Source organism: Molossus molossus, unplaced genomic scaffold, assembly GCF_014108415.1.
Source record: "Molossus molossus isolate mMolMol1 unplaced genomic scaffold, mMolMol1.p scaffold_m16_p_5, whole genome shotgun sequence".
Taxonomy (NCBI): domain Eukaryota; kingdom Metazoa; phylum Chordata; class Mammalia; order Chiroptera; family Molossidae; genus Molossus; species Molossus molossus.
Window position 1 is genome coordinate 15,989,723 of NW_023425388.1, and position 25,081 is coordinate 16,014,803.

Consider the following 25,081-nt stretch of genomic DNA (forward strand, 5'->3'; position numbering starts at 1 on the left):
CCATCTATCAGCCAAAGACAAAGGCTTCAATATGAAACCAACCCTGCTGAAACCTTGATGTTGGACTTCTAGTCTCCAGACCTGTGAGGACATAGGTTTATGTTAAGTCACTCTGTTTGTAATACTTGAGACATGTACTTAAATAGTAACATAGAAACAAGAAGGATATAAGAGTATATCAGATCCAAGAAAAATGAAATATACCTGAATTTGTTACATACTGAACCAAGACTTTGTACTTAGTTGTACAGATTGTTAATTGGCTATTCTCTAGTTGCTTAGTAACCTCTAATTGATGAATAACTTATAAATAATGAGTTTCAGGAACATCGCAAAAGGAATGCTAGTGTCTGGATCACTAGTAACCAAAAAGCCAAAGGGACCTCAGAGCTAATGTCTTCCTGGGGTGGAGGTGATTCATATCCACTCAGCATCATTTCTCATAACCACACTTGGGAGTCATGAGAACTTGATTATGTTGTTGTACATGCTATGATTTCTCTTGTTTATTCTTTCTTAAAGCCAAATGACTTTGTACTCGGTGAATGCTACTGTGCCTTGTGAGTTTGAATGACAATTTAAACCCAAGACCTTAATTGACCAGAGTGGGAGCTGCTACTATTAACCAACTGAGACTATCCAAAGGGAAATTAATGAGAAATAAACTCACTTGTCCCACAGGAAAAAAGAGAGGCCCAGGGTTTGGTGCAAGTTGTACCATAGAAGAGATAGAACGAATGGTGAGTCAGGTAACTAGAAAATGGAGCGTGGGAGAAACGCACAAAGAGAACAGTAGACCCTTGAGCCCTCTCCATACCAACAAGACAGGCAACTTCCTCTCCCCTTCTCTCCCTATCCCTTCTTCCACTCCTTCCCCTTTTTGGACCAGAATTCTGTCTTCTGAAGACATTCAAATAGTAAGGACAATAACTCAAGTACACAAGCTATCATGGAAGTTAAAGGTAGGTTAGATGGCTGAAAATAAGTACTGTATGTGAAAGTTTGCTTACAGAATAGAAACCTGCAGTTCTTATTTCCACTTGATCTTAGAATATAGGCAGCCAGTCATGATTCTCTTTCTCAGTATGTTATTCTGCACAAAAACTGGTTGCAGAAAAAAATGTATTAGATATTGACATTTGGGGTGGATGGGGGGGCGGTTCACAAATAAAGCCTATTGATGAAATCTTACATCACAATAAAGCCTCCTCGGTGATAAATTGTTCTCTTGCCAGCTTCCCCTCGTGCCATAACCATCTCTATTCTCTCAGTCAGAAAGCTTTTAGACAATTTGCTGCATCAAAATAAAAAGGCAAACTACAAATGAGAAAAAAACCCTAAAAGGAAACAGAGGACTCAGCACAGGAGAACAGGAAGGAGAAGTCCGAAATCAAAATCTCTTCAGTACACCACAGAATGACTCTTCCAGATTGTAGCAAGGCACCATAGAGGAAATGTCATGGAATGAGTGGGGGAAAATAGAACTCATAAATACGTGATTCATTTGATTATGTAGAAATGTAAGCTAACAAAGAAATGCTGCAATTACCAATTTAAGGGAAAACAATAGTTTTAAAAGATAGAAATGTAAGTGAAAGTTTTAAAAAATGGAAATATGATCATAAATGCACTAATCTTCTTGGTAGTAGATAAATTTATAGTTATGTTACTATAAACATTGTATGTAGATTTGACCCAAATGACATCTTAATTATAACAGCAGAATGGGAGATCAAGAAGGAGACATTAAAGGGTATTTGAATAAAGCATATTGTCATATATGATAGATCATTTCTAAAACTGATGTGTTAGGAAACAAAAGTGGGTTAGATTGTTTATCATCAATGTCAACATAGCATCCAAACTTGTACAGAATTTATTTTATTTCTTAAAAAAATTTTTTTCTTTATTGATTTTAGAGAGAGAAGGAGAGAGAGAGAGAGAGAGAGAGAGAGAGAGAGAGAGAGAGAGAATCATTGATGAGAGAGAACATTGATTGGCCGCCTCCTGCATGTACCCCACTGAGGATTTGGCCCACAACCTGAGCATGTGTCCTGGCCACGAATCAAACCGGTGACCACTTGGTGTATGGGGTCAATGCTCAACCACTGAGCCATAGCAGCTGGACCAAACTTGTACAGAATTTTTATAAAAATTTATTTGAACCAAAGAGAGAATAAACCTGGAAACAAGATCTCAAAGACTGAGATGAATGCTTTAAAAATGACAACATTCAGTTTCTTTTATACATTTGAGATTAAGGTGGGAATTTAAGAAAGATTACCTAAAGGTTAGAGAAAGCAATTTGGCAATTGGATTACAGATTAGTTAAGATTATATGATCTCTTGCATTAACCTAGATGCACAGAAGCAATGGACAGAATAAACATGGCTTGCTTAAGGCAAAGATTAGCCTTTTACTAAATAAGTTAAATGTTTGGGGTGTGACCTGACCAGTTAGGAATTTATGATCAGATCACTCTGTGAGGTTACTTTTCATAGACTCCCTTTTTCTGTCCACATCAACTTGACAGGCATAATGCTCAAATCCTTTTATAGTCTTCTCTGAGAAGTAGAAGCTGGGACATCCTTCTCCTCATTCTTCATTCAATGATAGTACTTCTGTGGGATTTGAAAGGCAGAGAAGGATGGGACTTGATTGTTAGTTGGCAGGTGAAGATTGAAAACTGATGTGAGATTTCAATAAGAGAAAAGATTTCAACAAGTTGAGAGAAAATCAACTTCTTGGTGCTGATAACTGAGGTACTTAGATGTGAATAACGGTCCAGAGGTTCTTGACATTACAGTAGTTTTCAGGTGAGCATATTAGACCGACCTGTTTACATGCTTAAGCCAAGAACTTCATTGGCTGTTTTCTAGATTTTCGTCCCCAGCCTTTCCAACAGCCACACAGACATTTGCTTTCTGGAATTAAAACCACCAAAAGATGTAGCCTGGCTTGTTTTCCTAACTTAATTTGGAATTAGGCAGTATAAAACCTGTATTTGAAACGAGATCAATATGAGAAGACAGAGCTAAAAAGTTAAATCCTGGAGAATGGAGGGGAGAAGTAAGATAGATTTTTTTAATATCCATATTTCTTAATGTTATCCTAAATGTAAACATAAGGTTTCCAGGGTGGAGAAGATTATTTTTTATACATAGTTTAAAAGTGTGGCTCTTTGGTACCCCAATCTGTTAACCTCGGGGTGAAGCTGTGAGATCCAGGTCGAATCCTCCGTAGACTGTTTTATGTTGGGGGTGAAGAAGGCGGAGAAAAGAGCCTGTGTTTGTTCCTTGGGAAGGACGTTTTCACTCTCACCCTTTAGAATGTATGTAAATCTCTCCAGGGAAAAGATAAGAGCAATGTCTCTAGCTTTATAAATGTCTTCACAGTATAGCTTCTTGGTCCCAAGTCTTACCCCTCGTCCCCTGATATATTTCTCCGGAATTTTCTCACTTTCTAAATCAGTCATAAATTATCTTCCCAAACTAGCCTATGTCCTAAATGTATGTTAAATTTACTCAGAAAGCTTTAACTGTGCAGAAATAGAAAAATGTTTTCTCTCCGCCTCACAGGAAATTATTGTGTTTTAGAAGAATTATTCATATGAATATTTAAATTTATTGTACTGAGTATGTGTATCATTTACTAATTTTCTAAATACTAGGTCTAAAGAATTGGACCTGGATAAGATTTTGTTGGTGGTTAAGTAGTTATAACCATAGCAAGGGCGGAAATGCATTGGCAAGAGCCAAACAGATCTTTACCTGATTATTGTATTACATTTGCATTCAGAAGAAATAAGAGGTCTTTATGATTCACGTTTTCTTAAAGAATCCGTATGTCCCTTGTGTGAGATGATGCAAACACAACACCAAAGTCTGCCTAAGAAGACTATCTCCAAATGTTAATCTTCAAGAAACTACTGGTTGTATAATTTGCTTTAATTACCATAGCCATGTTTTTCATTTTTAGAAGGAAATGTTTCCATTACGTGCACTAATGATATTTCCCCTCCAGGACCATAGGTATTAGCGCAGCTGTTTTTTACTGAAGCTGATAGACAGAATGTGCTTCAGTTTCCAGTAAATTAAAAAACAAACAAACCAAAAAAAAAAACAAAAAACCCTCAACAAATTAAAACTAAAGCATCGGTAATACAAAGAGGAGAAGACAGACCCTTAGAACTTGTGGGGTTATTAGCATGCAGCTTATGTTGTTTTTCCCAGGTATGTATTTGATTTTCTTTTGTAGTCTTTAGTGGTAGTATATTTTATTCCCACTGATAGCAAAAGTAATTGCTTCGAACATCACAAAAGTAATTGTGTGAGAAGTTCAACATGACTTCATCGGAGCACCTCTGTAGTTGCTGCTCTTGTTTTCGCAAATCGAAACGTGAAAAAGCAAATATATTCCTGGTACTTGAGAAATGAGATTTTGATAAGGTCACGTGACATATTCAGGTAGAACATGTGCCTTCATTATTTCCTATTTTTTCCAACTTGAAATACTTTGAGAGAGTATTTTATTTATAATTTGTGTCTTTTGAGAAGAGCAGTCTGAGGATAATTAGTTACGTTATAACATCACTAATGACCAGTTTTTTGGAGAATACAGATGAAATCCGTTTGAAAGCCTGTCTGCTTTCCTCGCAGCCCTGCTCCTGGCCCCTCTCTTGCAGCTTATCTACACTCCAGTCCCCAAATAAACCTTATCCAAGTAGGAGAAAAGGAACTGGATCGAACACAATGCTCCAAAACTCAGTAACGAGCTGGTCATCCCAGGCCCGTGGACCTTGCTTTCCCGTGGCTGGAACTTCTTTTCCCAGGGGCTCTTCAGTGCTGCCACTTTAAGGTTCAGTTCATAGCCCTCCCTCCAGGAGCTGTTCTCTTCATTCCTCTGCAGAAGGGAGAGCCAAACCATGCGAGCTCCTACCCACGCGTGGGAACCTCACTCACTTCCACCTCATTTATTCTTTTGTGGCTTCAATACTTCATTTATTTACCTATTTTTAAATTTTTATTTGACTGTGGTAAGAGCAACTAACATAGGCTATACCTTCTTAACACATTTTTCAGTGTAAAATACATGATTGCTGACTATATGGTACAGCAGACCTTCAGAGTTTATTCATCTTGTGTAACTGAAACTTCATGCTCAACGATCAGTAACTACCCGTTTTCCTTTCTCTCCAGCTGCGGACAACCATTCCACTCTGATTCTATGAACTTGACTATTTTAGATATCTCATGTATGTGGAATCAACACAGTATTTGTTTTTCGGTGACTGGCTAATTTCACTTAGCATAATGGCCTTCAGGTTTCATGCTAGTAAATGTGGACTTTGGTTTTTAAGGCTGTATAGTATTCTATTGTATGTATAAACACATTTTCTTTATCCATTTTCCGCTGCTGGACACTTCGGTTGTTTTCACATCTTGGCTATTCTTTATAATGATCATGGTAGTGCTAATATCTCTTCGAGATTTCGATTTCATTTCTTTCAGATAGAGACCCAGAAGTGGAATTGCCAGAATAGAGTAGTTCTATTTTATTTTTATTTTTAGAAACCTCCATACAGTTTTCCATAGTGACTGCACCATATTGCATCCCCACGAGCAGTGTGCAAAGGTTCCAATTTCTCCACATCCTTACCAACATTTATCTTTTGTTTTACTGATAATAGCTATCCTGATAGGTGTGAGGTGACATTTCATTGTAGTTGTGGTTTGCATTTTCCTGACTACTAGTGACATTGAATATCTTTTCATGTACCTGTTGCCCATTGGTATGCCTTCCTTGAAGAGATGTCTATTCAAGTCAGCCCCACTTTTTAACCACAATAAAAAATTTGAGCCAATGTCCTCTCCTTGATCTCCCAAGCTGTTTAGGACTTGCTTGAGAAACTTACTCTGCTCTCCTCAGGCACCACACTTCAAGTCATAAATCTTAAGCCTCTTGGTGTATGTGTGGAGTCATCAGTTTCTATAACCACCCAAATTTTGTGTGAGGTTTATTCTGTACTAGTAGAATAATCACAAAAATTGACATAGTTTCTAGCTTCACCTGGAAAGTGACCAAAAGTAAGTACTGAGATAACCTAAGTCAACGCTTAAATATTTGCTCAGGAAATTCTCACTCAGGGAGATAAGACTGCTCACCAGTCAAAAATTGTTTCAGAAAATCTTTGCAAACCAACTTATCTGAGTTTACTCATCTGGACAAATAGCTGTCTAACCAGGACAAAGCCTGCTCCCCTGGACAGAAACCTTGCTTATGACAATGGTTATCACATCAAGATTGGTTTCAGGGCCCTGGCCTTGCTATCTTGAACTATTATGTCATGTGGTCCTACACGAAACCACTAAAGTTCAGGGAATAAAACCTGTAAGTGTCCTTTTTATTTCTCCCCTTTGATACTATTAGGACTTTTTAAAGGTAGACTCTTACATTTCTGTAATAAATTTAGTAAACGCAGCTTTGACTGATCGACAGTTATTTATTTATTTTTTTTGTAAGAAGTGGGCTGATCTTTGCAGCTAGTCCAACATGGACACATATTACATCTTGCTTAAAACCTTAACTGTTTTACAACTTGTCTTTACATGGCTTAACATAGTTTATGAGTCACTGTTGTTTCTTTAAATTGCAGCCATTCTCAATATTGACCCTAGTATTTCATGGATAATTTTGCTATTCTGATATATGTTTGCCTCTATCAGGCCATAATCAACTAAATTTCATATATATTTAGGAATATAAACTCATCATTCAAGGACATGCTTATTGAGTTTAGAGAGAGGGGCCAGGAGAGAGAGAGAGAGAGAGAGAGAGAGAGAGAGAGAGAGAGAAGGAGGAAAATAAGAAGAAAAAGAGAAAGAAACATCTATGTGAGAGACAAACATCGACTGGTTGCTTTCAGTACATGCCCTGACGGGGGATCAAATTTGCAACCTAGGTATGTGCCCTGACCAGGAATCAAACCTGCAGCCTTTTGGTGTATGGGACGACACTCCAACCAACTGAGCCACACCAACCAGGGCAGGAATATACACTCTTTAAGATCAAGAGATTTTGTCTGCTATCAGTGGCATAGTGGTTTACACAGTAAGTATCCATGAAATGTTTATTATGTTAATGAACTCCTATTGAGTATGCTATTGACAAAATTCCAGACCTCTCTCTTTATTCTTCAACATATGGTGCTTCAGATTTTGCGCTAGTTGTATTCATATAGTTGATCGTTTAAACCAGAGGGCAGATATGCTTGTATAAATTAAGTATAGTGCCCAGAGCCCAATCTCATATTCCAAACAGAGAACAACAAAGAGCTTTTCATTCTCTTCTTGCAGATATTCTATTTTTACTGTCAAAGCTCATAAGATTGCACTGGTATTTTAATAGGTACACTGTCTACTATCAAGTGTAATACTAACTACATCTTATGATTCTAAGTTATATCTCGGGGTATTCCCACTTCTTTTGATGTTTTTCGGATAAGGGGCAAATTGTTTTATTTCATTATTAAATTATTCCAGCCTCTCAAAATCTTGTTAGATCTTGATTCTGTCTTACTCTGTATTTATGATCCTTCTTAGTTTTGTGCTCATCACAGATTTAGTATTATACACTCTAGCTATTTATCCTCATAATTGATGAACATCTGAATGAAGCAGATCCAAGAAGAGAACTGTTTGCCATAGTGTAGAAGACCTGCGATCACGCTAGCACCGTTCTCTGTGACAAGGGCCTTTGGTCGCATGTTTAGACTGGACACATGAGGGAAATGAGGGTAATCTGGAAAGTGCTCTCAGACCCTTTATCATGCTTGGACTGAAGTCTCTGGAGAATGAATGTCATTGAAATGAAACACTGAAGTCTCTGTGGTTTGCTTACAATTCCAAGACCACATTCATTGAAGGACTGTTGATTCATTCTTCAAGTCTCATTTTAAACTCACTTTTCCTGGAAATCTTGTTGATCACACCTTCCAGGATTTCGTTAGATGCCTCATCTAGATGTTCTTATTGAACCATTTACTGTTCCTATTATAGAAGTTTCACATCTTGTTATAATTGTTTATGCACAAGTGTATTTTACATTAGAGTGTAAAAGCCATGGAAGAGGGGACTTCAGTCTGTTTATTGATTATGTTTGCGGCTCCCAGATTTGTGGCTGACATAGACTCAGTATAAAATGTAATCCCAAAGATACCCATGTTATGTTCTAATGAATAAAAAAATGTTAACTTCTTCATTTCCTATGATTTCTCAAATCCCCCCAAAAGAGCTTTGATTCCACTGGATAGGAAGGAAATTTAAGATTGGGTCCTGGCCAGTTTGGCTCAGCAGTAAGAGCATCGGCCCAAGGACCAAAGAGTTTCAGGTGTGATGTCTAGTTAATGGTATGTACCTGAGCTGCAGGTTCAATCCCCAACCCCAGGTTGTGTGGGAGGCAACCAGTTGATGTGTCTCTTTCACATCTATATTTCTCTCTCTCCCTTTTCACTTTATCTAAAATATCAATGGAATAATATCTTCAGGTGAAGATTAACCAAAAAAAAAAAAAAAAAAAAAAAAAGATTTAAAATTGAAATAAAAAGAAAAGCCACTTGAAAAACTATCTATTCCAAGTTTCATTTCCTGTCAGGGCTGGTATGAAAGTATTTTATGGGCAGGATCAGTTTTTTTAAGTCCTTCTTCCTTTTCATTCACTCCCCACTCTCCACTTCCTCCTTCCCAGCTCTTGAATAGTTATCTACAGGAGTGTACTGAGTCCTTATAGAACAGGAAATACAGCATTCTTCTGACCCATGAAGTCTTCTAATCCCACAGACTCAGTGGAGTGGCTTGTTTCTGTGTGATAAATAATCTATCTGTCTTTTGTCTCCGGTTTTGGAAAGTAGCTTCTAAATTTTGGAAATTCTTCAAGTAATAGGAGTATCTTTGCTATTTATGCCGGACTCTGATAATTTATGCTAATGAGGTGACATGTGGTGGAACTCTGTGCAGTTTATGTTAATGAGAGATAACTCTGGATAGGAGTTGACCAGGTCAGAAAGACCAACCATGTAAGTAATGGGTTCCAGCTTTTTTTTTTTTTTTTTTTTTATTGATTAATTTTTGTTACAAATGATTCTCCTTTTTTCCCCCAGTGGTTCCCCCCTCCCCCTTCCCTCCCTGCCCCTTCCCCCGATTGTTGTCCATGTCCACTGTTCATGCCTATATGCATATAAATTCTGTTGTTCATCCCTCTCTCAGCTCCCCACTCCTTAGGGGATTGTCCTCAAACTGTTATGTTCATTATATTCCAGAAATCAGTGAGATCATATGAAATTTGTCTTTCTCTGCTTGGCTTGTTTCACTTAGGATGATACTTTCCAGGTCCCTCCATGTAGTCTCAAAGGATAAGAGATCTTTCTTTCTTACCGCTGCGTAGTACTCCATTGTGTATATGTACCACAGCTTTTTAATCCATTCGTCTACTGATGGGCACTTGGGCTGTTTCCAGATCTTAGCGATTGTAAATAGTGCTGCTACAAAGATGGGGGTACATATATTCTTTCTGATTGGTGTTTCAGGCTTCTTAGGGTATATTCCTAGAAGTGGGATCACTGGGTCAAATGGGAGTTCAATTTTTAATTTTTTGAGGTGACACCATATTGTTTTCCATAGTGGCTGCACCAGTCTGCATTCCCACCAACAGGGTACTAGAGTCCCCTTTTCTCCACACCCTCGCCAACACTTGTTGTTTGATGATTTGTTGATGGCGGCCATTCTGACCGGTGTGAGGTGATACCTCATTGTTGTTTTGATTTGCATCTCTCTGATGATTAGTGATGATGAACATTTCTTCATATGTCTCTTAGCCATTTGTATGTCCTGTTTGGAGAGGTGTCTATTTAGTTCCTCTGCCCATTTTTTAATTGGATTCTTTGTCTTCCTTTTGTGGAGTTGTATGAGCACTCTATATGTATTGGAAATTAACCCCTTATCTGATATATCATTGGCAATTATGCTCTCCCATACAGTGGGTAGCCTTTCCGTTTTGATGATTGTATCTTTCGCTGTGCAGAAGCTTTTGAGTTTGATGTAGTCCCATGTGTTCATTTTCTCCTTTGTTTCTATTGCCTTAGGTGATGTGTCAGTAAAAATTCTGCTGCGTATGATGTCTGAGATTTTGTTGCCCACAGTCTCCTCTAGGATTTTTATGGATTCATGGGTTACATTTAAGTCTTTTATCCATTTTGAGTTTATTTTGGTGTAGGGTGTAAGTTGATGGTCTAGTTTCATTTTTCGGCAAGTAGCTGTCCAATTTTCCCAGCACCATTTATTAAAGAGGCTGTCCTTACTCCACTGTATGCTCTTGCCACCTTTGTCAAATATTAATTGAGCATATTGCCTAGGGTCCATTTCTGGGTTCTCTATTCTGTTCCACTGGTCTATATACCTGTTCTTGTGCCAGTACCAGGCTGTTTTGATTATGGTGGCTTTGTAGTATAACCTGAAATCTGGTATTGTGATCCCTCCCACTTTGTTCTTCCTTTTCAAGATTGCTGTGGCTATTCGAGGCCTTTTTTGGTTCCATATGAACTTTTGAAGTAATTGTTCTAATTCTTTGAAGTATGCCGTTGGTATTTTGATGGGGATTGCGTTGAATCTATAGATTGCTTTGGGTAATATGGACATTTTAATGATGTTAATTCTCCCAATCCATGAACAGGGTATGTTCTTCCACTTTTTTACATCTTGCTCTATTTCATTTTTCAAAGATCTGTAGTTTTCTGCGAATAGGTCCTTTATCTCTTTGGTTAAGTTTATTCCTAGGTATCTTAATTTTTTTGCCGCAATGGTAAATGGGATTGTTTGCCTAGTTTCTCTTTCTGTGAGTTCATCATTGGTGTATAAGAATGCCATCGATTTCTTGACGTTAATTTTGTATCCTGCTACTTTGCCAAATTCATTTATTACGTCTAGTAAGCTTTTGGTGGAGTTTTTGGGATTTTCTATGTACAGTATCATGTCATCTGCAAATAATGACAATTTCACTTCCTCCTTTCCAATTTGGATCCCTTTTATTTTTTCTTCCTGTCTGATTGCTGTGGCTAAGACTTCCAGTACTATGTTAAATAGGAGTGGCGAAAGTGGGCATCCTTGCCTTGTTCCTGTTCTTAAGGGAAATGCTTTTAGTTTTTGCCCATTGAGTATGATGTTGGCTGTAGGTCTTTCATATATGGCCTTTATTATGTCTAGGTATGATCCCTCAATTCCCACACTGGTGAGCGTTTTTATCAGAAATGGATGCTGGATTTTGTCAAAGGCTTTTTCAGCATCTATTGATATGATCATGTGGTTTTTATTCTTCAATTTATTTATGTGGTGTATCACATTTATGGATTTGCGAATATTGTACCAGCCTTGCATCCCTGGGATGAATCCCACCTGGTCATGGTGGATAATTTTTCTGGTGTATTGGTGGATTCGATTTGCTAGTATTTTGTTCAGGATTTTGGCATCTATGTTCATCAGGGATATTGGCCTGTAGTTTTCTTTCTTTGTTGTGTCTTTTTCTGGTTTTGGAATTAGAGTTATGCTGGCTTCATAAAACGAGTTTGGCAGTCTTCCTTCTTCTTGAATTTTTTGAAATAGTTTGAGGAGAATGGGTATTAGTTCTTCTTTGAATGTTCGGTAAAACTCCCCTGTGAAGCCATCTGGGCCTGGGCTTTTGTTTGCTGGAAGAGTCTTGATTACATCTTCAATTTCCTCTGTTGTTATTGGTCTGTTCAAGTTTTCAATCTCTATCTGATCCAATTTTGGGAGGCTATGTGTTTCTAAAAATTTGTCCATTTCGCTTAGATTTTCGAATTTGTTGCCGTATAATTTTTCATAGTAGTTGTTAACGATCTTTTGTATTTCTGTAGGGTCAGTTGTTATCTCTCCTGTTTCATTTCTGATTTTATGTATTTGGGTTCTCTCTCTTTGTTTTTTGGTGAGTCTAGCTAAGGGTCCATCAATCTTGTTTATCTTTTCAAAAAACCAGCTCTTTGTTTTATTGATCCTCTGGATTGTTTTTTTGGTCTCTATGTCGTTTATTTCTGCTCTGATCCTTACTATTTCTTTTCTTCTGCTTGCTCTTGGGTTTTCTTTTTGTTTACTCTCTAGTTCTTTAAGTTGTGAGGTTAGGTAGTCTATTAGAGATTTTTCTTCTTTTTTGAGGTAGGCCTGTAGTGCTATAAACTTCCCTCTCAAAACTGCTTTTGCTGCATCCCATAGATTTTGTATTGTTGTGTCCTCATTTTCATTGGTTTCCAGGAAGTTTTTGATTTCTTCCTTGATTTCCTCGGTGACCCATTCATTGTTTAATAACATTCTATTTAGCTTCCATGTGTTAAAATGTCTTTGTATGTTCTTCTTGCAATTGATTTCTAGTTTCATACCATTGTGGTCTGAGAAGATGCTTGTTATAATTTCAATCTTCTTGAACTTGTAGAGACTTAGTTTGTGCCCTAACATGTGGTCTATCTTTGAGAATGTTCCATGTGCACTTGAGAAGAATGTGAATTCTGTAGTTTTGGGGTGTAGTTCTCTGTAGATATCTATTAAATCCATTTGGTCTAGTGCTTCATTTAGAGTCTCTGTTTCCTTGCTAATTTTTTGTCTGGAGGATCTATCCAGTGATGTGAGCGGGGTGTTGAAGTCCCCTGTTATGATTGTATTGCTATCGATTTCTCCTTTGAAGTCCTCCAGAAGATTTTTAATATATTTTGGTGCTCCTATATTGGGTGCATATATGTTTATCAAGGTTATATCTTCCTGTTGGATAGATCCTTTCAATATTATGTAGTGGGCTTCTTTGTCTCTAGTTATGGCCTTCAATCTGAAGTCTATTTTATCAGATATCAGTATTGCTACCCCAGCTTTTTTTTCTTTTCCATTTGCTTGAAAGATTTTTTTCCATCCCTTCACTTTCAATCTGTGTGAGTCTTTTGTTGTGAGGTGGGTTTCTTGTAAACAGCATATAGATGAGTCTTGCTTTCTTATCCAGTCAGCTACTCTGTGTCTTTTTATGGGAGCATTCAGTCCATTTACATTTAAGGTGGTTATTGATATGTACTTATTTATTGCCATTTTTGTTTAGTGTGGTTCTATTTTTCTTCCCATTTCTCCTGGTAATTACAGCAGTCCTTTTAACATTTCTTGCAGTGCTGGTTTGGTGCTAATGTACTCCCTTAGCCTTATTTTGTCTGGGAAGCTCTTTATTTGACCTTCTATTTTGAACGATAGCCTTGCTGGGTAGAGTAGTCTTGGATTCAGATCCTTGTTTTTCATGACCTTGATTACTTCATGCCATTCCCTTCGAGCCTGTAATGTTTCTTGTGAGAAGTCAGCTGAGAGCCTTATGGGGGTTCCTTTGTAGGTAACCTGTTGCTTATCTCTTGCTGCTTTTAGGATTCTCTCTTTGTCTTGAATTTTTGGCAGTTTGATTACTATGTGTCTTGGTGTGGGCCTGTTTGGGTTCTTCTTACTTGGGGCTCTCTGAGCTTCTTGAACTTGAATGCCTTCTTCCTTCACCAAATTAGGGAAGTTTTCTGTCACTATTTCTTTGAATATATTCTCTAGCCCTCGCTTACTTTCTTCTTCTTCAGGGACTCCTATGATACGAATATTATTACATTTCCAGTTGTCCCACAATTCTCTTAAGCTCTCTTCTTGTTTTTTAATCTTTTTTTCCTTTTGGTTTTCTGATTGGTTGATTTCTTCTAGCCTGTCTTCTAATTCACTGATCCGGTCCTCAGCTTCCCCTACTCTGCTTTTTAGACCTTCCAGTGTGTTTTTCATTTCTGATATGTCATTCTTCATTTCTTCCTGTTGGTTTTTCATTTCCAGATGGTTTATTTTCAACATTTCTATGTCTTTACTCATGGTGCTCATGTCCTTACACATGTTGTTGAGCTTCCGCAACATCATGGCTCTAAATTCTAGTTCTGTTAACTTGCTTAACTGCACCTCATTTATTTCATCTTCTGTAGAGGTCTCTTGATCTTTCATTTGGCTTTTGTTTCTGTTTCTCACCATTTTGGTTATCACAGTGGGCTTTGGAGTCTGCCAAGTTTTCCCAGTGGGTGTTCGTGTTTTGCTGTTTGTGGCTCCCTCTCCTGGGTTTGGATGCACCAGGGAGGACCCACTTTAATCCCGCCAAGTCCCCTGTTCTCCGGGAGTCTGTGTGGCTCCAGCGGAGAGTTTAGCAGGCTATAGCGTTAGGAGGGCCCATGCAGGGTGGCAAGGGAGGTGGTGGGAATAATTTCCAGCAGAGTTCCCTGGTCCCGCCCAGTTCCCTGGGGGCCGTGAGTCTGTGGGGCTTCAGCGGCTGCAGAGTTTCCAGGGCCGTGCACGGCGGGGAGGGAGGCGGTAGAATTAATTTTCCGCCACGTTCCTAGGTCCCACCAAGTTGCCTGGGGGCCAGGAGTCTGTGCGGCTTCAGCGGAGAGCCTAGCCTAGCCGGCTACAGGGTTTCCAGGCCGTGCACGGCGGAGAGGGAGGCGGTAGACTTACTTTTCCGCCGTGTTCCCCGGTCCCACCGAGTTGCCTGGGGTCTGCGAGTCTGTGCGGCTTCAGCGGCTACAGGGCCTTGCACGGCAGGAGGGGAGGCAGTAGAATTAATTTTTCGCCTAGTTCCCCGGTCCCTCAGAGTTCCCTGGTCCCGCCCAGTTCCTTGGGGGCCAGGAGTCTGTGCGGCTCCAGCGGAGAGCCTAGCCTAGCCGGCTACAGAGTTTCCAAGGCCGTGCACGGGGTTCCAGCTTTGAGCCATGTGGTATTAGCTCAACCTCTGAGGAGGGAATCCGGGCTGGAGATTGAGTTCAATCACATGGCCAATGATTCAATCAACCATGCCTACATAATGAAACCCCAGCAAAAACTCTGGACACTGAATTCAAAAGAGCATTCCTGGTTGGCAGTACTCTGTGCATATTAATATACACTGATGTGCTGGGAGGATAATATATCCTGATTCTATAAAGGGAAAACACTAGAAGCTTTGAGTTTGGGATCCTCTGAGGCTTTGACCTATGTGTCTTTCCTTTGGCTGGTTCTGATTTGAATTCTCCCTGCTGTAATAAAACTGTAATAATAAGTATAGCACTTACCTGAGTTCTGTGAGTCATAATAGCAATTATCAAACTTAAGTGGGTAGTGAATTTTATAACTAGTTAGTTAGAAGGGATGGTGCCCTGGGAACTTGGGCCTGTGGCTGATGTCTGAAGTAAGGAAGGTCTTGTGGAAGACTATACCCTTAACCTTGAAGTTTGGCCTAATTCTAGGTTGTTAATGCAAAAGGCATTGCACTGATTTTTTTTATGCTCTTAAGTACTGATTCTCGCAATGATCCTTGCTCTTTGGGACCCAACATCCAATGCCTGTGGGCCTTATCAAGAGGGTCCCGTTAGTCTGAGTTTCCTGAATTCCACTGGGATCTGGGTGTACTGCCTGAGTAAGTCCATTTGCCATAGCTTCTTGCATGCCATTATTCTCTATTTTATTAATAGAGGTTGTTAGTACTGCCTACATTTCCAGGGTGGGTTTTGTGATGTGCCTCCTAGACTTTCCTTCAGGACTAAAAGACTCAGTCTCTCAGCCTCTCAGGCTCTCAGCTTCTCAGAATGTGACTCTCTAACCACTCTCAGATGACAGCCCTCTCTAGAAAATGCCTCATGCTAGTTTGTTGCTTTGCCCAAGGTCATACCCACTTCCTAGAGATAACCTGCATTTAATGATCGTAGATGCAGGGATATAAAACCCAACTTTCATATTAGCTTCAGAGCCCCTTGTAGATTTGCCTGAGGGATTTGTTTGAACTTTTTCAGTCCATCTTCTCCTTCTGTATAATTCTGCCTCATTTCATTTTTTTTTTTGAGGTTATCAAGCCCTCTATGATAAAATTCTTGCATGTCAATATTCTCAGATTCTGCTCCCTAGCACTCCAACCTGCATTCATTGTTGCCAGGGCTTGTCACAGAAACATGTGACAGGATTCAGGAATTGAATCATCTGCTAGCTCACACCCACAACCTATCCCTGGTGTTAGATGAACTCAGATGACTTTGGCACAAAAAAAGCAATCCTGTGAAGACTTTCTCTTGCAGTAAACTGGATTCATAGATCAGTGGAAGGAAATGAAGTAGCAAGGACTATATTTCACAACTTCGAAAGATATGGGTAAGTAACAACAGGACAATAAAGGGCGGTTCAATCAAACAGCTGATGCTAAGTGCAATAGGTGCTTTGAGAAAGGATAACCAAAGGGTAGCAGTGGTTAAACAGCAATTAAAAATTAAGCGTGAAAACCAGGGGTCTTCCTTGGTAACATAGCAAGCCTTAATTGTGGCCAGGGAACAGTGTAACCTGTAGAGTAGGCCGGGGACTTTGATTACAGTGCCAGAGCTTCAAGGAAAGTTAAACAGTTAACCAAGGAAGGTCTCCTCTGTGAAGTCTAGGCTCTGGTTGAGAAATAAAGTGACCTAGTCATATGATGGAGATATCTGGGTTGATACACCAAAAAAAAATCTTGCACTCACAAATTTCCCTACTCCATCTCTTCATGGAAGTAGCCCATTTCTTTCAATTAAAGGCTAGTATACTCCCTTCTCTGCACAGCATTTTCACTGTAAGAACACGTGTCTCATCATCAGGATTCACCCTCATCTCTTTTCTTGGTTACTAGACTGTTAGGATTAAATCCCAACATACCTTGGCTTCAGGAAGTGTTTAGTTGGATAAGAAATTAAAGGGACTACAACCCAAGGAGATGAGGAAAATGTTTTCCTTTTCCTGGGGAAAGAAAGTAAGACTCATTCTTTAAAGAAAGTTATGAGAGAAAATGAGGATGCATGGCACAAAAATACCACCCATAAAACATATTTTCCACTGTGCATGCCAATAAACTCCCCTTTATTTTTCTGTGCAAGAGTTATTCCATTGTTGTTGTTCTTCACAGACCGGTCTCCTCTACCACTGGAGGAAATTCTGTAGAATAGTGAGCATGCTTGATTCATCCTTGATTGCATAGCCGATAACTAGTACAGCATCTGCCTTTGAAATGAAACATTGAAAACTCCATGGTTGTTTGCAATTTTTAGGCCATTCTGACTGAAGGAATATAAACTCACCTTCCAGGTCTCTTTCTGAACTCACATTTTCTTAATATGTTTCATGTTTTTTTTTTCAAATTAGTGAGTAGATAGGTAAATAAAGATAATTTAAAAAGTTTAGGTGAGATGAATGAAACCTTCTCTCTCAAAGATATCCTGCCATATAGCTTGATAATAGCAGACATCTGGGTATGTTTGAGTTTGAGTTGGCATGATTATAATAAAATGATAATGCTAAATGAAGTTTTCTTTTCTAAACATCAGTTGGAATATATTTTTTGGGGAGCCAATTTTTCCTTGGCCCACCAAAACTACATATGATTTGAGAAAATTGTTTACCCTAACCAATTCCATTTTGCTTACCTAGCCATAGTGGTGGAATATTGTCAAAATCCAACCCTAGAGGCCAGTGTCATTACCTCCGACAAACACATGTGCTCAATATGCCAATTTGAGGCTTAAGGAAAACTCAAAATGTAGCTGATAGCAATACTTCTATGTAACCTGAAGCTAGCAGCTTAAAGCCACTTAAAGACATTTTATTGACATCTAAGTCAGGAAATGCAGCAATGTAGCCAAGTTCCAGTTGCTCAGGATGGTGGTGAAGCTTCATGATGCTCAGCTCCAAGTGACAGATGCGAATTCTTGGAAGTTGTGCTAAAAGGGAATTGTAATAAGCTGGCTGTAGGAGAAAGAAAACATGCAGTGCTGTGGCAGGACATTCACGAGAAATATGGATTCAGCTGGTGCTGTTTACAGATCAGAAAAATGTATTTTTGAGCTGAAAATCCAATCTGTGACATTGCAATGAGAACATGTGGCAGCCGGTAATCCACTATCAAAGCTGATCTCCCCACTCTCAAAAAAGAAGGATATGAAAGAAAGAGGAATTAGAGTCTCTGATTTATTTCCTTCTTCCCAATGTTATCTTTAGGGGATTAAGGGTGGCTGATGCTGATATAATGAAACAACCAGGTTAGACCAAGCGATTCTTGAGAAATGACAGATGTATCCGACTGTGCACTTGAACATTGGGAAAATACTGATGAAACTGTGTTTTGAGTTGAGAAATGTTTATTAATGCAGGGAAGCGGAGAGCTATGTGAAGTCTGAAGTACAAGGCCCATTTGGAATGTCAAATTGTCATTTCATAAATATACTTCATACTTGGAAATGAAATTAAAATAGCTGGAAACATACCCTGTAGCATTGTTTATTAGAAGGTGTCTACAATTTTCTTTGCAAAAAGAAAGACACTTTAAAATTCCCACTCTGCTAGATGCTGCCACAGTGATTTTTGTACAGAGGATGTGCTTTGGCAGAGACATGTTAACTACAGTGTGAATACACAGGCAGCCCAAATCTAGCTTCATAACAGAAAAACAAGCAGTGCCCAAGCTCTTGTAGCCTCAGACCCTAGCAAAATGTCTGGAAAATGTAGGTGTTGCTTCATAAACGTTTTGGTAAATTGAATTATATATGAGTAAGGAAAGTCAAGCAGATTATAGATTGTAAATTGCCCCAGAGAGAAAAAAAAAAATCAAAGTGTGGATGCCACTGTAAATATTTTTGCCTGAATGCTTGAAGAAGCTAATTTATTCACTGTGTGCAGTTTTATTTCTAAAAGTGAATGTATATACTTTATTTAAATAGAAACATGAATTTTCTTAGACTAAAGGGCTACTCTTTTACCCCATGATGGAAAAACTTATTAGCAACAAACCCACTCTGATGAGACCTCATATTAATAGGTTCCCTCTATAAACCGTCATGATATGACTTAAGAGTTCTACCTAAAATTATATTATCCATTAAAGTGATATATTAGCTGGATGATTTAGTATCAGAAAAAAAAATGATCTCATTTGAGGAATTGGTATATTGTTTTTATCAGATCCAGACAATTAGATAATCTATCATGTTTTCATTTTTATCTTACCAGGATGCCCAAAACTAAATTTAATGCTCAATTAATGTAACTACTTAAGCATATATTAATACATTTTCTTTGACATGTTTTTCTTCTCTCTGTCTATCCTAACATTTACATAGTAAAACCAAGTGAACCAATGCACATATGGGTATATAGGTAGTTAGCCAACCTACAATTCAGCTATTTGTCATCATAAAGATGCTAAGTCAAACATCTTGAAAAATATATTCTTTTGCTTAGACAAACAAGACCTCAGGGCACTCAGGAAGAATGAGATCGAATAATCTTCAAACTAGATACCTTAGTCTGTGTGTCATTGTAAAACAATCACATTTGGAACATTTATTAAAGTTACCAGTATATTGTCTTCTCTGCCTTTAATTTCAAAAAGAAGGATTTGATAAATATTTATATCTATTTAAGAAAATTTTATGTCTTAGATACACAAGGAATTAATGTTAGCACCCCCCACTATTTGATCTAAAGATAGTTTAAATACCACCTAAAATTATATTTTCCTTTAATTCATGACTATAATCATATGTAAATACCCAAATCTATTTGTATGAATTTGTTTTATAGCATATACTATAGTAAATATTATGGTTATTATAGTATATAATACAAAGTGCATGTAACATATATATATATTTATATAATTATATATTATATAGTATGTTAAAAATAAAGAATATTATATATTACTTTGATCACTTTTGAAGATTCAATAGAAAGTTGAACTTGTTAGTCAAAGAATCTATCATAGTATTTTCTCAAATTTCTAAAAGTGAAACTTTCCTGAGTGGCATTTGAAGAATTCTTTTTCAACAGTAAAAAGTCACAAACACAAAGAGGTAACAAATACCTCCTTAAAAAAAAATTAATGTAAACCACCATTATTGTAATGTTGAAGATTAGTATCAAATAAAGAAGTTAAATATAACCATAATAAAGATTTTTCTATCAAGGGAATTGACAAAACAGAGTCCTGAAGTTAAACTTCTGTAACAGAAAACTCATTTTAGATGAAGTCATATTGTGGTATTTTTGGATAGATAATGTGCATTGAAGTCTTGTGATAAGTTTGTAAAAACATGGACTCTGATATCTTATATGTAGGGTTACATATTGAAATATATGATAAAAGAATACCAGAGAGGCAAAGAACATTAGGTACATTTTAGCTGAGTGAGGGTTGCTTTTTTTGTGCGACTCTATCACCATCAAAAATTCTGAAAGATTCAAACCCTGAAGAGTTCTTTATTGGGATCTTACGACAATATGTGAAACAATAAAACACACCCTGGAGCCTTTAGGTTTGATGCAGGTCCTATTTTACAAGGACTGCTGAGTTAGTTCCACTTTACTAGATGTCAAACAAAGCCCTAACACGGCCTGTGGATGGCAATTCAGAGAAAAAATAGTAGCACAAATGTCTCATATTCGCAATGATGCTTGGGATTCCACTATTTAGTAAAAATAGTTGTAAATGTTGCCTCATGTATGAGATATTTTAACAATAGAATCATTTTTAAAAAATCACTAAATGCTCATATCTCTTCTCAATAACTTTAACTTGTTACTGAAAATCTGACATGCAAGTGAAAAACCATTAAATAAAAACATTTTTCTTTTAATTTTAAAGAAAAGAAAAAGATACTTACCATCCTAACCCAAAGTATCCAAACAATTTCCAACGATGAAAGCATGTCAGCTGAATATTGGCAAGTTGACTGGGTTATAAGTCATTTAAACCAAAGAAATACAGTTTATTCATAAAATGAAACATAGCAAGATTTAATTTATTCATTCTGTACCATGGTCTTTGAAGATTTTTCAGTCTTTTGGGGGCTTGTGATATTTGTATTCAAGTGCATTTTAAAATAGAGTGTTACCACAGAAAAACATCTCCAGGGCAAAATAAAGTTTAAACACAGAAGCCTTGGAGAATCAAGGGAGAGAAAATATACACAATAGGCCAAAGTCATAGTATACGCTACCCCTTCATCTCTCCCATTTTATATACGTACACAAAAGGGTTTTACACTTATCTAAACAAGAGAAACAGTTTATAAAACAGTTGTTTTATAGATGTTTTCTGAATGAAAACCTTTGTGCTGAGTAAACTGGTAAATGTGCTTTTTTTTGAAATAATATCAAATTATCACTGCTATGTAGTATTTCTTTGGTGCGGCTTGGGGTGAAAACTTATTAAACAAATACAAAAAGACATCATCAAAAAATATAATTTTTTAAATAAGCTGATATGTCTAAAAGCCTGACTATTATAGACTTACCCCACCTAACATCTGTTCAATAGTAAATATTAAATTAGATAGCACACTTAATGTTATACGACTTTTGAATTTCAATAGTTCTTAATTTTAAAGTAATAATATCAAATTAATTGGATACTTTACATCCTTTTAAAATACTTATTTTATCCAAAATTTGGTTTTTAAAAGTATCTTAATGTTAAGAAAGTCTTCAGAGGCCTTGGAATACTCTGTTTCCCCTAAATAGGATTTTTTATATTAAAATAAAATTTATTAGTTAAGGCTTAAGTTGCAGTTTTTTTGTTTTTATCCTCACCGGAGGACATTTTTTTCCATTTTTTGCACAGATAGAGTGGGAGAAAGAGATTGAAAGAGAGAGAGAGAGAGAGAAACATCGATGTGAAAGGGACACATCGAGTGGCTGCCACCCGCACGACCAACCAGGGCCGGGGACAAACTGCAACCGAGGTACATGCCCTTAGCGGGAACCGAACCCGGGCCTCTCCGGACCGCAGGCCGATGCTCTAACCGCTGAGCCAAACCGGCCAGGGCTTAAGTTGCAGTTTTAACTTCATTCTTAGACCCTTTACTTTTTTACGTGGAATATATTAAACTACTTGAGAGTGTTATGCTAAGCAAAGATAGAAAAGGACCAGAACCTTATGAGTTCACTGAAATGAAGAAAAAAAAGAAAGAAAGAAAGCCACAAACAAGCAAACAAAACAAACAACAAACTCAGAGACATAGATAATAGAAGGGTGGTTATCAAGGGGAAGGGGGGGAGGGTCAATAGGGTCAAATTTATGGTGATGAAAGCAGACTGGACTTCAGATGGTGAGCACAAATGCAATCTACAGATGGTGTATTACAGAATTGCACATTTGAAACTTATATGATGTCATTAATCAATGTCATCCCAAAAATTTAATATAAAATTAGCAAGAGATTATTAAGTAATATCAAACAATAAAAACTCCTGAGGATGATGGAGCCATCATGGGAAGGATATTGGGTTACTCTAGCACTTTGTTTTCCCCTAGTAGCTTATATTCCCCAGGGAAATGGTAATTTTTATTATTTAGGTTAATATGAACAGAATTCAAACTGCCATTGCTTATGTTTCTCTTCCATTTTCATTAGCATCCCCTACACCAGGATAGTAAAGGGAGAAAGACATTCTTTTTTTTCCCCCCCTTTGTGGGAAGAGAGAGGCTAAGGTTGTCAGAAATTCTGAGTTGGTCTATTATCTCCTCATTCCTTTATTTCATCATGAATGTGAAAAAATGGAAGGAAATATTGATTCAGACTCTTTTTTTTTGGCTTAAGTCAACCAATTGTCAGAGATCTGATGGAGAATATTCTTTTGAAATTGGAACTTCCAAAGACAAGTTTTCAGAAGATCTGGATGAAATGTGTGTGTGGGGTAGTCAGCAGACAAGAGGAAGACACTGGGTGGGTAGAAGAGGAATATGGTGAGTTCTTGGCCACTTCTTCTTACTATAGAAACATTATGTTAGCTGTCTCAGGCAGTCTTGGGCTCAAATCTTGCTGCACAGGAACAAAAAAGGCAAACATTGGAACTGGAATCTAAGAAACAAGTTGTGCTTAGAGACTATTCTCAGGACAACATCCCTGTATTCAGAATACTTGTTTCTATCTAACACCATGTATTAGTTCACTATGAGAGTCTACCATAGGGCTGCTGTGTTAGTCTGCTAGGGCTTCCATAACAAACTACCACACATTGGATGGATTAAGCAAAGGAAATGTATTTCTCACAGTCTGGAGGCTGGAAGTCAAAGATTAAGTTGTCAGTAGGGTTGGATTCTTCTGAGGCCCCTCTTCTTGGCTTGCAGAGGGCCACCTTCTCACGGTGTCCTCACATGACCTTTTCTCTGTGAACAGGCATGACTGGTATCTTTCTTCTTATAAAGACACCAGTCATACTGGATTAGGACCCACCTTCACAGCCTCATTTAAACTTAACTGGTTCTTTAAAGGTGTTATCTACAGACAAAGTCATATTCTGAGATATTGGGAGTTAGGGCTTCAATATATGAATTTTGGTGAGACACAATTCAATCCAAAACAACTGCTATATTATTTCATATTATATTAATTATTTTAAATATCTTTAAATGAAGATTGTACAAGAATGTAATATGGTACCCTTTGTAAAATAGGAAAACTTAATTTCAAAATTAACCTATTTAATTGAGGGACATCAGTCTCAAAAGTCATTGAGCTTGTATCAACATCATTATAACGTTTTGTAGGCAACAAATGAAATGGTACCAAATTAACTGGATAGTCCTAAGGAAAAAAAAACATTATTTCAACCCCTAACTCATTCTATAAGAAATATTTATTCCAAGCTGAATAGTAAATCTAAGCATAAGTGCTAGAGCCATAAAGTTCTGAAAAGAAAACATAAAAGAATATATTTGTGAACAAGGTAAAAGATAAATATTTTTCAGACAGGATATAAAAACAACTATCATAATGGAAAAAATTGATCAATTAGACAAGGTTAAAATTGACCATTTCTCCTCATGATCAATGGAAATGAAAGAGTAGCTTACAGTTTACCTACTGGTAGAATATATCTGATGTTAGATGCACACATACAGGCACACACACATATACATGAACATCTATATCATTACAAAGTAATAATCAATGATGAATAACTATAAACCATAATAGTCTAAATCTGAAAACAAACCAAACGCTATCAACAGGAGAACAGATAGACACAATGTGGTAAATCCACATACTGTAACATTGCTTAAGGATGAAGACAACCCACCACTGAGGCATGCACCAACATGGATGGGGCCCACAAACACTGAAAGGGACACAAGGAAACATTCTTCATGGGTGAACTGTGCCAGATCTTGTCAAATGCAGTGAACTTCACACGTAGAATCTATACATTTTGTATACAGTTTTTTAAAAAAGAAAAACACACATATCCACAAAACTTCTTGGTAAGAGTAAAAAGGCTGAATATCTATTTGATGGCTATTGGATACTATTACATTGAAATTTCTGGAAGGACAGGCCTTGATTAAGTTATTCGCCATTATTGGCAATATTCAATAACTAGGTACCCAAGCAGAGTTAAACTGGAAAGGTGATTAGGAACAAGAAGTTTGTGAGAAGATAATTTTATTTAATTTCTTTCTTGATAGAATGAAAATTAGTTCTTGTTAAAAAATATGCAACATGTTCTTATAAAAGAATATGCCACACGTGTGGTATACTTATGTACACATGCAAATATTCTCAGGTTGTCTTAAAAGTAATTTAAATCCATTTTATTATGATTTTACTAAAATTTCGACCTGTGAAATATAAACAGTTTTTCATACCTGTGCTGCAAGTTAGCTAATAAAAAAATCAATCGTCAAACCCTGTCATCTATTAGAGCCTCTGATGACTTGTGAAATTCATGCAATTTATACTTTAATAACTGTTCTTAGTAGTAGAGAAGAGACTGACTGTGTAGAGATTATAAAAGAGGGAACTAGGCCCTGGCCAGTTTGGCTCAGAGGTTGAGCGTCGGCCTGCAGACCAGAATCCCAGGTTCAATTCCTGCTAAGGGCACGTACCACAAACAAACAAACAAACAAACAAACAAAAAAGGAGGAAACTAAAATATAAGCTCAATTCTGGACCCAAGTTTTCTTTTCTGGAAAGCATTTTCTCATTGAGAAAGA